Source organism: Ochotona princeps, chromosome 6, assembly GCF_030435755.1.
Source record: "Ochotona princeps isolate mOchPri1 chromosome 6, mOchPri1.hap1, whole genome shotgun sequence".
NCBI lineage: Eukaryota > Metazoa > Chordata > Mammalia > Lagomorpha > Ochotonidae > Ochotona > Ochotona princeps.
Genome location: NC_080837.1, coordinates 63838133 through 63852794, shown reverse-complemented (window position 1 = coordinate 63852794; position 14662 = coordinate 63838133). Strand labels below are relative to the sequence as shown.

General features: G+C 38.7%; 1 pseudogene; it reads right to left on the bottom strand.

Moving 5' to 3' along the window:
• Window positions 1-13690, bottom strand: part of LOC101527554 (large ribosomal subunit protein eL6-like) — a 43818-nt pseudogene extending 30128 nt beyond the window's left edge.
• Window positions 13691-14662: the final 972 nt, after the last annotated feature.

Genomic DNA, 14662 nt, shown 5'->3' with positions numbered 1-14662 from the left:
GCTTTAGTAACTTCCCCGTGTCATAAGTATATCATATTCATTCCTACCATGGGTTATTTACCCCTAGCTCGAAAGTTCCTCTTCCATTCCTCTTTACTTCCCACTACTTTTTCATTGTTAGCATAACTTAAGCATCATTTTTGTTAAGGAATTTAAATGTACTCCTCACCTAGGGCGCTGTGCACTGTGCTGACTTAACCCTCCCCATATACTTGAGATTTCTACAAAGAATATAGAACTATGAAACTTGGAATGATTGTTAACAGTTGCCTGGTATGTACAGTAATTAAAATCACTAACCAAGAATCACTAGGTTAAGATGGCATCCCTTCTCCTGAAGTTGCACACTCACATTCGGTTTTATTGATATCTTATGAGGAAGATATCTACACCAGAACTCTTACAGAGTTTCCAGATGAATCAATTCATTCAAATGCACAATGCCCTGCAATGTGATATCTGACATTTCTAAACTCTTTCCCTCTTTCAGTGCAAAGCTTCCCCAGGATCATCAAATAGATATTCCCAACTTTCCACAATTAGTAAAATAGTCAACTGCTTCTGACTTCTCTGCCCAACACAGCAAACTCTTCTAGTCCTTGCCCTACAGTGGACAGAACAAACATGACACTAGATAGTCACCTGATTATTCTTTGAGGAGATGGAAAAAATAATATCCTGGTTTAAACAGCATTTCCTCTTATATGCCAAAATCTTGATACTTACATGAAAAGTATGCTATGCTCACTTCTGTCACCTTAATATGTGTGCTGCTGGAGCAAACACACTTGTGTGATCTTTACAAGTGAACCCACAAGCTACTTAAAACTCTAGCTCACCTGAATAACAACCACACATGGCCATGAGGATCTCATGAAACCAGGGGAAAATATCCACCTACCCCAACCTCCACAAGAAAGAAACAAACTATCTTCACTTCTGGAGTTACTTTGTTTCTGTCAGAAAACTACCTAATGAGAGAAATCCTAAATAGAATTTGGGTTTTAAATCCTAGTTCTGGTTATACCCTTGGTTATGAAATTTAAAATACGTTGTTTAACCTCCCTATGCCTCATCTGAAAAGCAAATAGGACGATTTAAGGGATTATTTTGGTCCTTTTGAGTTTGGATGTTTTACCCTAATTCATGAAATTTATATGCATTTTTCCTTGATACCTATCCAGTAAGTTAAGAAAGAACTGAAGTATTTCCAACACTAGCTCTTCAGCAGGTCATTAATCCGCAAGATTACATCTACCTTGTTTTGGTAGCTTCAGTGAATAGCTTGTCAGAATCACTAGCATATTTACATTGTAATGACCCTTCAGAGTAGTTCTAATATCAATGGAATTATTAGGATTTCAATGCCTCCATAACATCTTATAGGCATAACTACCAATAAAGATAAAATTTTATGAGACATACTCAAGTTACCACACAAAACATCATTATTTTCAAATACAAAGAATTGAGCCATTTCAAATCATTTTACTTTTTAAAGATTTATTTATTAAAACATTTTACTTTTAAGAAACTAAAGGACATCAACATATACCAGACTATCATGTCAGTGTGGAAATAAGGTATCCACTTAACTTTACTACGCCGCAAACATCATGCATAAATCATATTCTACTTGGAAGCTGTGTAGTAATGAAATGGTTAGTCAAGGCGTTCTGATTTCTGATACAATATGACTAAATCAAAGAAAATGCAAAAGCATATGCAACTCATGAAATGATATTTTAGATTCTATAATGTGTTTTTCTGAAACTTTTTACTATTCTAGAAATGTAACTCAAATACTTTATCATACACCTTATACCCTATGGAAAAATAGTGTGTGTGTGGTGTATTCTTCAACAAACAGAAACTTGATCTGTATGATTTGATCTGTACTATATTAAGGCAAGGGAGTGAGTAACAGGAGAACTAAGAGGCTCTAACAAGGCAGGAACCTCTCATGAGGACAATATGAGGAAAGGAGAATACAAAATCCGAGCATATAAAGAAAGGTAACTAAAAGGTAGGAAACAAAGTCCATTTTCCTGGTAAATGGTGGAAAGTATGAAATTTGGTTCAGCATTACTATTACAATCTCACTTTGCACAGTTCAAGAGTCCCTTGTGAATATTTTCTTGTTTTTTAAGATAGTTGTCCCTTGATTTGGTTTTACTCTTGCTGATTAATATCTCAAGAGGGCTTTAAAACTGCTTAGATTTAGTTATGTAATTTCTATATTTTACAAAGCAATAAAAAGCTATTACAAAAAGGCAAAGAGTTCCACAGTACGGTAGGTTTCTGAGGGATGGTACTGTTCATTTTAACTAACTTATCTTCCCAATTTGTGGTCAAAGTAGTTGTTCAAAAAATAATTTGAAAAACACAAGATGGATCCATAGATAATTTCCATGTGCCCACACACACCAAATAAAGCCATTAAACAGCATAAGCTACAACTGGAAACTATTATGCTTAGTGAAGTAAGCAGTCTCAAAACTACAAACATCAAATGGTTTTCTCTGATATTCAGTAGCTAACATAGAATACAAAAAGCATATAGAATGAAATTGTCTCTTTTTGATATGATGGTCATTTTTACCCCATGTGAGTACACCAATGGAAATGCAGTCTTTCTTTTTACTTATTAAATGTTATGATTAGTGGTGAATTAAGCCTATGAATAAAATCATGTCTTTGCAAGAACTGATAAAGAAAGGGCACAAGAGAACTGTATTGAGCAGCTGCAGGGAAGTGAGGAAAGTGTGGAAGTCAGCTTGGAACTATGCCTCGGGAATATACAACATCTGTTTCCTTTATATTAATTTTAAAAAAACGATAGCCTAGTGGCTAAAGTCCTCGCCTTGCACATGACAGGTTCCCATATGGGCACCGGTTGGTGTCCTACTGGGCCCACTTCCCAACAAACTCCCTGTCTTGTGGCCTAGGAAAGGAGCTAAGGGCGGCCCAAAGCCTTGGGATCCTGCACCCATGTGGGAGACCCAGAAGAGGCTCCAGGCTCCTGGATTTAGATCGGCTCAGCTACAGCTGTTGCAGCTGCTTAGGGAGTGAATCAGTGGGCAGAAGATCTTCCTTTCTGTCTCTCCTTCTCTCTGTATATCTGTCTTCCCAACAAATTAAATAAAACTTTAAATAAATTAACTAAATAAATAAAACAAAGATTTCAAATTTGTTTCTCGTTCACATCAAATTTAGCTGGAAGTCACACTTTAAACAATGAATTCAATTAAGTAGCAACATACAAACTCAACATACAGATAATAGTTATATTTTTCCCAGCCATAACAATCTACCTGGAAAACAATTCAATGCAAAAATTCCATTTACAATAACCATACACAAAGACATATACGTGCAGAAACTCTCAAGAATAACTTCAGCCAAGAGAGTAAGAAATCTGTGCATTTAAAACTAGGGGCCTATGCCACAGTATAGCATGCTGGAACACCACCTGGAGTGCTAAAATCCCATTTGGGCACTGGTTCGTGTTCCTGTGGCTACACTTCCAATCCAGTTCCGTATTAATGGCTCTGTTTCCCATATATCTAGCTGCCTGCTAATGGCCTGGGAAGGCAGCAGAGTAAGACCCAAGTCCTTGGGCCTCTACACCTATGTGGGAGACCTGGAGCAAGCTCCTGGTTTCTAGCTTTGGACCAGGCCAGCTTCAGCTGTTGGAGCCATTTGGGGAGTGAACCAAAAAACAAAAGATCTTTCTCTCTCTCATTCCCTCTCTCTGTTACTCTGCCTTTCAAATAAAAATAAAGCAAATCTGGAAAAATATATAAAATATGAATGAAAGAAATTGACAATATAAATAAAGGGAAAGATATCCTCCATTCCTTGATTGGATAAATTAATATGATCATATTGTTCATTCCACCCAAAGTATTCTAAAGATTCAATGCAATCTGTATCAAAATTGCAATGAAATATTTCACAGAAACAGAAAAAAAAATCCTTAAACTTACATATACAAGAGAAAACAAAGCTGTAAGTCTCTTGTATCCTAATTTCAAAATATATTAAAAAGCTATCACACCGTACCTGCTAATATATAAACAGTGGCCAAAGGAACAGAAAATGAGCTCAGCATAAATCTATATATATCTATAATCAACTAATACGAACAGACAGCCATAGAGAACCTTTGAAGGAAGGGAAATATCTTCCATAAACTTTGTTTGGAGAACTGACTGTTGATAGATGAAAGAAAATGAACTTATGAACATGTGTAAATTGATATACTCATTAAGAAAAACAAAATGGGGATTCTTAAAAAAATTTAGAAACGTAACTATTACATGATCCAGTAAGCCCTCTACTGTGTATGTATCCAAAGGAAATGAAATAAGCATCTCATGAAGATATCTGAATTCCCATACTCATTGCACTACTTTCATTATTACAACTAAGATACAGAATACCCCCTATGTGTTCATCAATGAATTAATGGATAAAGTAATTAGAAAATATAGGTATGTTATTCAGCCTTTGTAAAGAATGAGCTACCACCATTTTCAACAACATGATGAGCCCAGGGGACATTGCACTGAATATTTTATTTACACTGAAGATTTGTGGAGTGTTTTTAGGTACTCTTACTATGCAAAAAAAAAAAAGGTAACAATAAAAGATAATTGATTAATTTACCTCACTATAGTACTTAAGCTGTGCATGTAAATATCATAAAGGCACTTTGTATATTCTGTATATAAGAGAAATAATTTTTCAAATTTTTATATAATGCTAATTTTTCCTATTTACTGCAACTTCAAATATAAAAATATATTTCACTGTCATGCCCGACTTTTGCAAAATTTGTGTGACATAAACCTGACAGTGATTTATATTTATCTTTTGTTTTCAAAAATAAAGTTAATATAAAAATGTTTGTGCCTTAAAACTGAATGAGATGTTTTACTGGAACTAATTTGAATTACCATTTATTCGTACCTAACTACAGCTACCTTGTCCATCTGGAAATGAAAGCCAAATGACAATTCAGGTTCTATGAGGACTGCAGACACTGAGTAAGGCGGTCAGACTTTAAACAGTCTTGCTGAACTTCAATTTTCTCCTCGGATCCCCTTGCAGCTGCCACGTTAAGGGGAGGGAAGTTGTTATAGAGTTATAAGATAATTGTCAAGTTACCTGAGCCGCTCTGGTAGTTTCAAAGCTTGAAATGCCTTTCCGCATCTGTCTCTTCCTTCCTTCCTTCCTTCCTTCCTTCCTTCCTTCCTTCCTTCCTTCCTTCCTTCCTTCCTTCCTTCCATCCATCTTTTCGTTCTTTCTTTTTATTGTAGTATTGGTTTTTGTGCTGTACTATCCTGCAACCAGACTCCTTATTACTGAGACCATATCTTGGCCTAGGTGACAGTTTCTGAAAATTTATCCTAACAGACTGCAGATGCAACTTGATTGACAGCCAAGTTCTCTTGATTTTAGAATCCTATATCCTATACTATCTCATTTTCAAGCCCATTGTTTTTTATCCAACAGTTATTAAGGAAATTTTTATCCAGCTTCAAACTTTCTCCACTTTCAAAAAAAGTAGGTGCCAGTAAAGTGGCACTACAAACCTATCCTCTATGATGCCAGCATCTCATTTGGGCACTAGTTCATCTCCCTGCTGCTCCATTTCCAATCCAGCTCCTTGTTTATGGCCAGGGAAGGCAATGGAGGATGGCTCAAGTCCTTGGGCTCCTGTACCCACATGGGAGATCTAGAAACCTGCCTGGCTCCTGGCTTTGGATCGGCTCAGCTCTGGCCATTGTGGTCATCTGGAGAGTGAACCAGAAGATGGAAGGCCTCTCTCTATTTCTCTTTTTCTTTTTTAAACCTGCCTTTTACATAAAAATAAATATATATTCTTAAAAAAAATCCATCCACCACTGCTTTCCCAGGCTATAAGCAGGGAGCTGGAGGGGAAGTGAAACAACCAGTACAGGAACTAGTGCACATATGGATGTTGGTACTTGAAGGATTTAGCCTGTTGAGCCATAGTGCCAGCCATTAAAAAAAAACTTTTTTTTTTTTAAATAGAAGTAGGCAAAGCAATAAGAAAGGCAGTTCCTGGATCCCCTGGCCAAATCCAACTTAGTCACAATATTCCGGGATTATATTTACTGGGACATCCTCTATACTAAGTGAAAAGTAGTGTGATATTTGAGGAATAGGTGTCATCTGTGTTATGTGCAAATTCCTTAACTGCACATAAAGATTCAATCTTAACATCGTTCTACCGCCTCAACTGGTTTAATTTTCATCTATCATTTAGGAAATAAATAAGTGTGTGTGTCTGTGTGTTTGTATATGAACAGAGAGAGAGGAAGATAGAAACCCCTACTGCCCTTCCTAAGGACTCTAATAATCAGCTTCATAGCAATGTTCAGAAGTAGTACAATCATGTTGCCAGATGCCCTTATGACCTGAATTTTAAGTAATACCTCTCATTACTAACTTTTGCTACCTTAATAAATATTCCTTATATATATATATTCATGTATAATACTTATATCATATTTATTTCATTTCCACTATAATATCTGAAGACTCAATATGTGTATATGATAACTCTAAAGTCAAACAAAACATGAAATCCCATAAGCAAAAACACATAGTATATGTTTTATGTATCAGTGCTTATGTACCTAAACAAATAATGCCTTGGCCTAGATTTTTATTCAACAGTAGAAATGCATCTGTGATGTACATTTCTCTTATTTATGTCTTTATTTAAGCAATTTTTCAGGACTGCTTTATTTTGCAGAATCATTCTAATATCAGTCCTTGAGGAAACTATTTTCCTTCTTCAAAGAACTGTATAAATTTAAAAATAGTTACCCCAATATTCCTAAAACAAAGACTTCTGAGCATAAAGATTTCTGTGGATGTTATCTATCACTTTAAGGTCATGAAAGCAATAGTTACAGATTCAAGGCCATTCTATTTTTTTAAAAGATTTATTTATTTATTTATTTATTTATTTATTTATTTATTTATTTGGAAAGTCAGATATACAGAGAGGAGGAGAGACGAAAGGAAGCTCTGGCCAATGATTCACTCCCCAAGCGGCCGCAATGGCTAGAGCTGAACCAATCCAAAGGCAGGAGCCAGGAGCCACATCCAGGTCTCCCATGCGGGTTCAGGGTCCCAAATTTGGGCTGTCCTCAACTGCTTTCCCAGGCCACAAGCAGGGAGCTGGATGGGAAGCAGGGCTGCTGGGATTAGAACCAGCACCCATATGGAATCCCGGGCGTGCAAGGCGAGGACTTTAGCCACTACACTATCGTGCTGGGCCCCAAGGTGATTCTATTTTAAGAATTGATTGAAGACTGCCATAAATTCCAGTTGCAAAGTGCTGAGGAATTTAACTTTGTTTCATTAATAGTTCCTGTTAACAGAAATTTTCACTCAGAATAGAGAGCCTAGCTAAGGTCAGCAATTATAATGGCAGAGTAGCAAAGACTATTAATGACAGGCAATATTGCGACCGCTTTAACGCCCAGTGACAGCAGTTCATGTCAAGCTGTTAAGGAGATATAAAAGCACAGAATCTGCTGCAACCAGCTCTCTAAGGTCATCTGTTAGTTTCCTATTTCACAGTGTAAAGGGCTTATGATATGATATGCACAGGCCTGGTGAATGAAGAAAATTCCTCCTGGCCAATAAAAACACAAATCAATAAAACCCACACACTGCTATGCAGCTCACTGAGACTCTTTTTAAGGACTCTTTTTGAACTGGCTATTTGGGTGTGACATCAAGAGAAGATTAGGGGGCTACCTGCTCAGCTCAAAGCAGCCAGAGATAAACATTGCCCACCAATATCATAAAGCAAAAGGCTGGCATGTTAGGTTGGGCAGAGCAGAAGTGACTCCACCACCCTGCCGAAGTCAAGCTGACACTCCCATTCAATAATCTTTGGATGCCTAATCACCCTAACCTTGTCTCTGCACAGAAGGTCAACACCCGCCATAATGAGTGACCCATGCTACGCATCAAAAGCCATGCACAAACTGAGGAGTTGCTTCCTTCCTGCATCCCCCATGCCTGAGATATATGAAAGCCCGGTGCTGAATATCCTGGATGGTCATTTGCCTCACACAGTCACCCCAGCATGTGCCAGTGGTCCCAGGCCATCTCCCACCACACAGCTCTCCATCAGATTATCTCTCCTGGTAAATAAAACCATTTGCCTGGATTGGGGGGAAAAGTGGGATGGATATTAGAGGCTAATATAAGTACAAGTTTAAGAGTAACATTATGTAAAGTATACTTCAGATTCTCATAAATTGCAAAATTCGTGCAACTTTGCAGGTTCTTCTTTTAAGATTTTTTTAATTAATGCTTATTTTAAAAGTGAGATGATCATAGACATACAAGGATCATGTTCAGGGTTACAGCTGGACAGGATGGGAAAGGTGAGAGAGGGAAAAAAAAATGTGTCTGCTTTCTATCCTGTGTTTGTAGGAAGAGGGTGTCTCTCCACATTGTCAGACTTTGTATGAGCCTGAGAAGCAGAATAGTTTCATACCACACCCAGGTCCCAGTGAAGGGATGTATTTCCTGTGGAAGAGGTCATTTGAGTGTTAGGTAGGTGAGATTTACATAGCGAATGGGGATTGTGTCTTCTTCTAACTCATGACCCTTTACTTGCTATCTTGCTGTCCTATTTAATTTCCCCCTCAACAATTTCTAACCATTAATCTAAGAGTTGTTGAAGAGTACAGATTTATCACATCTTCTGTAGTTGCTTCCTGATAATTATGGACATGGGGCTTGCCTATTATAGGTTCAGTACTCTTTATCTCATCTAGTGGTTCCCTCTCATGAGCTGGTGAATTTCCATTCAGTGCCAATGGTTATGCCCCCTTATCTTCATCTTTATTCTGAGAAGTTGGCTTCTTTGCACAGCAGTCAGCAACATAGATGTTCTAATCATGTAATGTGTGTGCCAAACACAGTCTATACATCATGGGTTCTAGCCTCTGAATTCAAAGATCCTGACATGTCTGAAACCAACATGAGAACAAGCATGGGCTACTTGATGATGCCAAAAGACACAAGTGAGAACCCCCACAAGCACACTGCAGGTGCTGTGGCCTGGCTCAAGGAACCCCAGTGCACAGGATCTTCAGTCTGCCCCAGCCCCAGATAACTCTCAGCCCTGTCTTTCACGTGCTGGCAGATACAGCAGCCTGGCACAGGGAGACCCATTGTGGTCATCTGCCTACATCACAAACCTCTGTGACCAACACCCTGACCCAAAAACCCTGTCACGTTGCTCAGCCCCAGGCCCCAACACAAGTTGCTCAGTCTCAACCCCAACACACCCTACAGTTTCAGGCCACTTGCCTCAAGGACCCAACACTTGCTGTTGGGCCCAGCCCCCACTCCAGTGTGCCACACAGCCACTCACCTCAGGCACTTTTACTATATGCCCAAAAATGCCCCTCCTAAGAATTTACCATACAACAATGAGAAACCAAAGAGAAATGTCAGATACAAACCTATATATCAAGTTGTAACCACCAAAATCTGGAAGCAACCCAAAGCCTACCAACAGATGATTGAGTTACAATAAACAAAGAGATACATAAATAAAATAGGAGTTGAAGTATTTCCATATACTACAATTCTGCATTTAAAACTAAGGAAGTAAAGTTTGTGTAACTTCCTAGAATCATACGCCCCCCAAAAACTACATGGAATCTGTTCTATTAATAAAAGTTTTAGATTTTTTCAAAGAAAGAAGAAATAAGCATTCACATAATAACTTGACTGAACCTCAAAAGGATTGTAATAAATGAACAAAAGTCTGAAAAGTCTTTTCTACATATTGCATTCTTTCATTTAAGACAGTGAACATAAATACCATAGTGGTAAGCCTGAGATTAGGGAGAGAAAGAAGATGTAGCTACAAAAGGATATTTTAGAAAAGCTACTTGGAGGTTGATAAAATAGCCTGATTTATATTGCAAAAATAGATGTGGTTACAGGTCTCCATACAGTTGTTGAAATTCATAGAATTATATCCACAAATTGGTCATATAATCAAAAATACATTAGAAAATTAAGCAAATAAATACCAGGATGATAGATCTTTCATATATATCCACTGTATTGGTTTATTGTGTCCTGCTTTAATTCAGCTCCCTGCTAATACAGACTCTTAGAGTACCACAAGTTATTGGGTTCTACCATCCTTGCAGGAGACCTGATTGAGTTCCTGACTCCTGCCTTTGGCCTCCACTCAATCACAGTGGTTGAGGCATTTGGGTAGTGAACCAGAAAACTGGAATACTCTGTTGCTTTCTTCTTTAAATAAATATACACAATTTTAACAGACATTCTAGCCCTAAAGCATAGATTGCAAAATAATGTCTTGTGACTAGCAACATCTGTGTCATTTGAACTTAATTCTAGGGCCTGACTTCATACATTCTAAGCCAGAAACTCTAGGGGCCCCACGTGGAAATACTCTAACAAGCTTTCTAAATACTCCACAATATTTTTTATCGCTTCCACGTTTGAAGGTAAAATTATCCAAATAAATTAATGTATCTCTTATCAAAATCTATTCCATCTAACCAATCTTCTGAGTGCAGACTCTCACCCCTCTCTTAATCCCATCCCCTTATTCAGTCCACATTGTGTGATTTTATTGCTATAAAAAACCACAAAACATCTTGCCAAATATTTCTGGTGTACTCTATCAATTTCATATCCTTGTTGCTATTAAAAGGAGATAACTTGATGTGACTTTCAATATATTTATGTGTATTCATCTTCCAATTCTTAATAAAAATTCCTAAGCATAGTTAACACATTATTGATGTGTGTTAGCCCCAAGAGATTACATCAAAGTGACTTCCATGTGAACATCTAAAATTATTTCAGTTTTTGATTCTATTTACTTTTCAGTGTTTCACACTTCTCTGTTAAAACTACTCTTTAAAAAAAAAGATTTATTTATTTTTATTTAAAAGGCAGATTAAAAGAAAGAAGAAGAAACAGAGGGGGGCAGTCCATCTGTTTGTCCAGGACCTAGATGGCCACAACAGCCAGCGCTAAACTGATCCAAAACCAGGAGACAGGAGCTTCCTCCAGGTCTTCCATGTGGGGGCAGGGGCCCAAGGACTTGATCCATCTTCTGCTTTCCCAACTCACAGTCAGGGAGCTGTATTCAAAGTACAGAAGCTAGTACTATAACCAGTGCTCAAATGAAATGCTGGCATTGCAGGCAGAGGATTAACCTTTTCAGTCCAGGCCAGCATCATGTGGAAACTACTCTTACCCTGTGGGACCAGTGCAATGCACTAAGCTGGAAGTGAATTTGCTCCCATTTCAGCACTTGTGCAGCTCACTGCTTTCCCTGCAGTCTCAAAGCCTTAACCACACTGTACAAAATGGCACCTTAAATGCCACTGGTGGAGTTATGCATCAACCAGACATTAGGTCTGGGGGATACCAGGACCTGTTTTGGGTAGAACCTATAAGATACCACATCATTGCAATTCACTGAACCAAAAATGAGTTCACTCTCAGCTTAGTGCATGCACAGTCCTGTTCCATAGCCTTTCACTCCCTACACAAAATGGCACCAATGCAAGTCTGATGGGGGTCTGGGCTTTGAAATCCACCCTGTTCTCACACAGCCTGTTTGGGATATACTGCTCTGTCTCTGCTCCTGGTCGAATCAATCAACTTAGCAGGACAGGCAGACCTTTGCCTGGGTTCACCTCCTGAGCTCCCGGTGAACTCCCCTTCCCACCTGGTTGCTGGTGCAATTTTGGCTATGGGTGGAGCTCAGTTCAGTGCTTGCTGACTGCCACTGTGGCATCTGGTCACTGCAACCCACACCATTGCCTCAGCTGCTTTCCCGTGTCCATTAGTCTCTCATTGCCCATCTGCTGTTGTCCTGTTCTCTCCTATTTCCTGGAATGTGCCCTCTCTCAGGTGAAAACCTTAGCTAATGATTTAAATGTTTAAATGTGTCCTTACCCTATCCCACCATCTTGATTCTCCTTCCCTCATTTTTGTTTGTGGTTCTTCTATTTATAAAGTACCAGTCATAGGATTAGAACCCACCTTTCTGTAGTATTCAGTGTTTGAGTTAACTTTATCTGAAAAGAATGTATTTACAGTAACATCAACCATTTTTTCAATGATTCCCATCTCTACTGCTATGTTTCACTGTAAAATTTACCTTTCTTAAAATTTGCTTCGGTTCAAATTTGTTGAGACCACACATAAAAGTATCCTAATATTACTTTGGCTGGTATTTTCTAATTACTGTATAATATTTTGCGAATGCAAATTTTATTTGAATGTCAACTACAGTTAAGCATGTGCCGTTTGTTTTTCTTACTCAGGTTTTGTAATTTGATGGAATGTTTTTATCACAATTTAATAAATGTTTGCTTTATTTAATTAAAAAAAGAATGTATTTACAAATATAGTCACAATCTGAGGTTATTTGTGGACATTAATTTTGGGAAGACACTATTCAAACCAATACAGTTGGGATAGAATCCAAGAGACCTATTCAGAAAATATTAATACAATATAGGTAAAAGTTTGTGATATTTAAAAAATGGTTTATTAGCGGCCCGGCACAACGTGGCCTAGCAGCTAAAGTCCTCACCTTGAATGCGCCGGGATCGCATATGGGCACAGGTTCTAAAACCTGGCAGCTCCATTTCCCATCCAGCTCCCTGCTTGTGGCCTGGGAAAGCAGTCGAGGACAGCCCAATGCTTTGGGATCCTGCACCCACGTGGGAGACCTGGAGGAAGATCCTGGCTCCTGGCTTTGGATTGGCGCACACCGGCCCGTTGCGGCTCACTTGGGGAGTGAATCATCGGATGGATGATCTTCCTCTCTGTCTCTCCTCTTCTCTGTATATCTGACTTTGTAATAAAAATAAGTCTTTTTTAAAAAATGGTTTACTAGAAGTACAGATTTTTAAAAAGTCTAGATTTTTGGTTGTAGCTTAAAGGACTGAAATGCTTCATTAATAAATAATCGATTTAATGTAATTATTTAATTAAATGATCACTCCCACTTTTTGCCTAAGCAATGATAAACAAGACTGCCATCAACTACCACACCAGAAAAATCATGTTTAAGCGTCTTTGGGATGAGAAAGTAAAATACTAATATAAGATTAGTGAAATTAGAAGGTTCTAAATGATGAAGGAAATGTAGGTGAATTTTTTCTATAGTGGGAGATCACTCTTGGATCCCTGCCTGGTTAGCCTATGTGGGAGGTCATAGGCACATGGTACACTGTGTCCCTGGGGGAACACCCTAACAATTGTTTCAGCTAACCCAGACCTCAGCCTGGGCTGTTCACTGGTTATGCAGGCATGAACCAGTCCCTCTTCTCTGTCCTTGGACAAGTTTTGCTGGGATTTCCGTGATAAGCAACTTTAAGAAGTGAGATGTGAGGCCCGGTGGCGCGGCCTAGCGGCTTAAGTCCTCGCCTTGAACGCCCCGGGATCCCATATGCGTGCCGGTTCTAATCCTGGCAGCTCCACTTCCCATCCAGCTCCCTGCTTGTGGCCTGGGAAAGCAGTCGAGGACGGCCCAAAGCTTTGAGACCCTGCACCCGTGTGGGCCTACCAGCCTGTGATCTGAAAACATACCTGCCAGCCAGCCGTTCATGTTGAATGTGATCTGTGGCCTTCTAGTCAATTACAGTGTCATTGTTGGGTGGGAGGACTATTGGGAAATCCCCTTCTGCCTTCCATTTCCTGGTCTATATACATTTGCGCTTACTTTACAAGGACTAAACAGACATGCTTGACCAAACTGTCTCCTGTGGTTCTTGCAGCTGCAGAACACCATCACTTCACCCCTTCAGTGGTTTGGAGGACCTACTGGCAGGAAAATCCCTGAGACTCTATCAAGATTTTATACCGTGAGTGTGTATTTGAGAATGCCCTAGAATAAAAGCCAATTTTCAATTCAATCAGGTAATAGACATTTGAAAAAATTCTTAGGCTCCCTAGCTATTAGGGAAATACAAGTAAAAACTACACTGAGGATCCACCTTACTTCCATGGGAATGCTTTACACTCAGAAATCTTACAACAACTGCTGGTATGATTCTGGGGAAAAGGTACCCTACTCCATTGTTGGTTGGCATGTAGGCTAGTGCCACCACTGTGGAAGTCAGTGTGGAGAGTGCTAACAAAACTGAAAATTAATCTACCATATGAAACAGCTATCCTACACTTGAGAATAGATTCAATTAAATGAAATCAGCAAATGAGAAAGCAACCTGCATCCCTTATTTACACCAGCATTATTCAAATAGCAAAGACATGGAAACAACCCAGACGCCCTTAGAAAGAGGAACAGGACTTAAAAAAAAAAAAAAAAAGAAAGGAAGAAAACCTGCGCTACACCTACACCATGGAATACTACTCAATCATTAAAAAGAATAAAATGCTACCATTAACAACAGAGATAAGCCAGTCCCAAAAGGACAAAAGTCTTATGTTTTCTCTGATACAAGGCAACCTTCATGCAAAATACAAATAAATTGATACATACATAAACGAGTTTATACATATATTCTCTTAGATGAACTGTATAATGAAGACTACCATGCCAAGAAGTGAAATATATTGT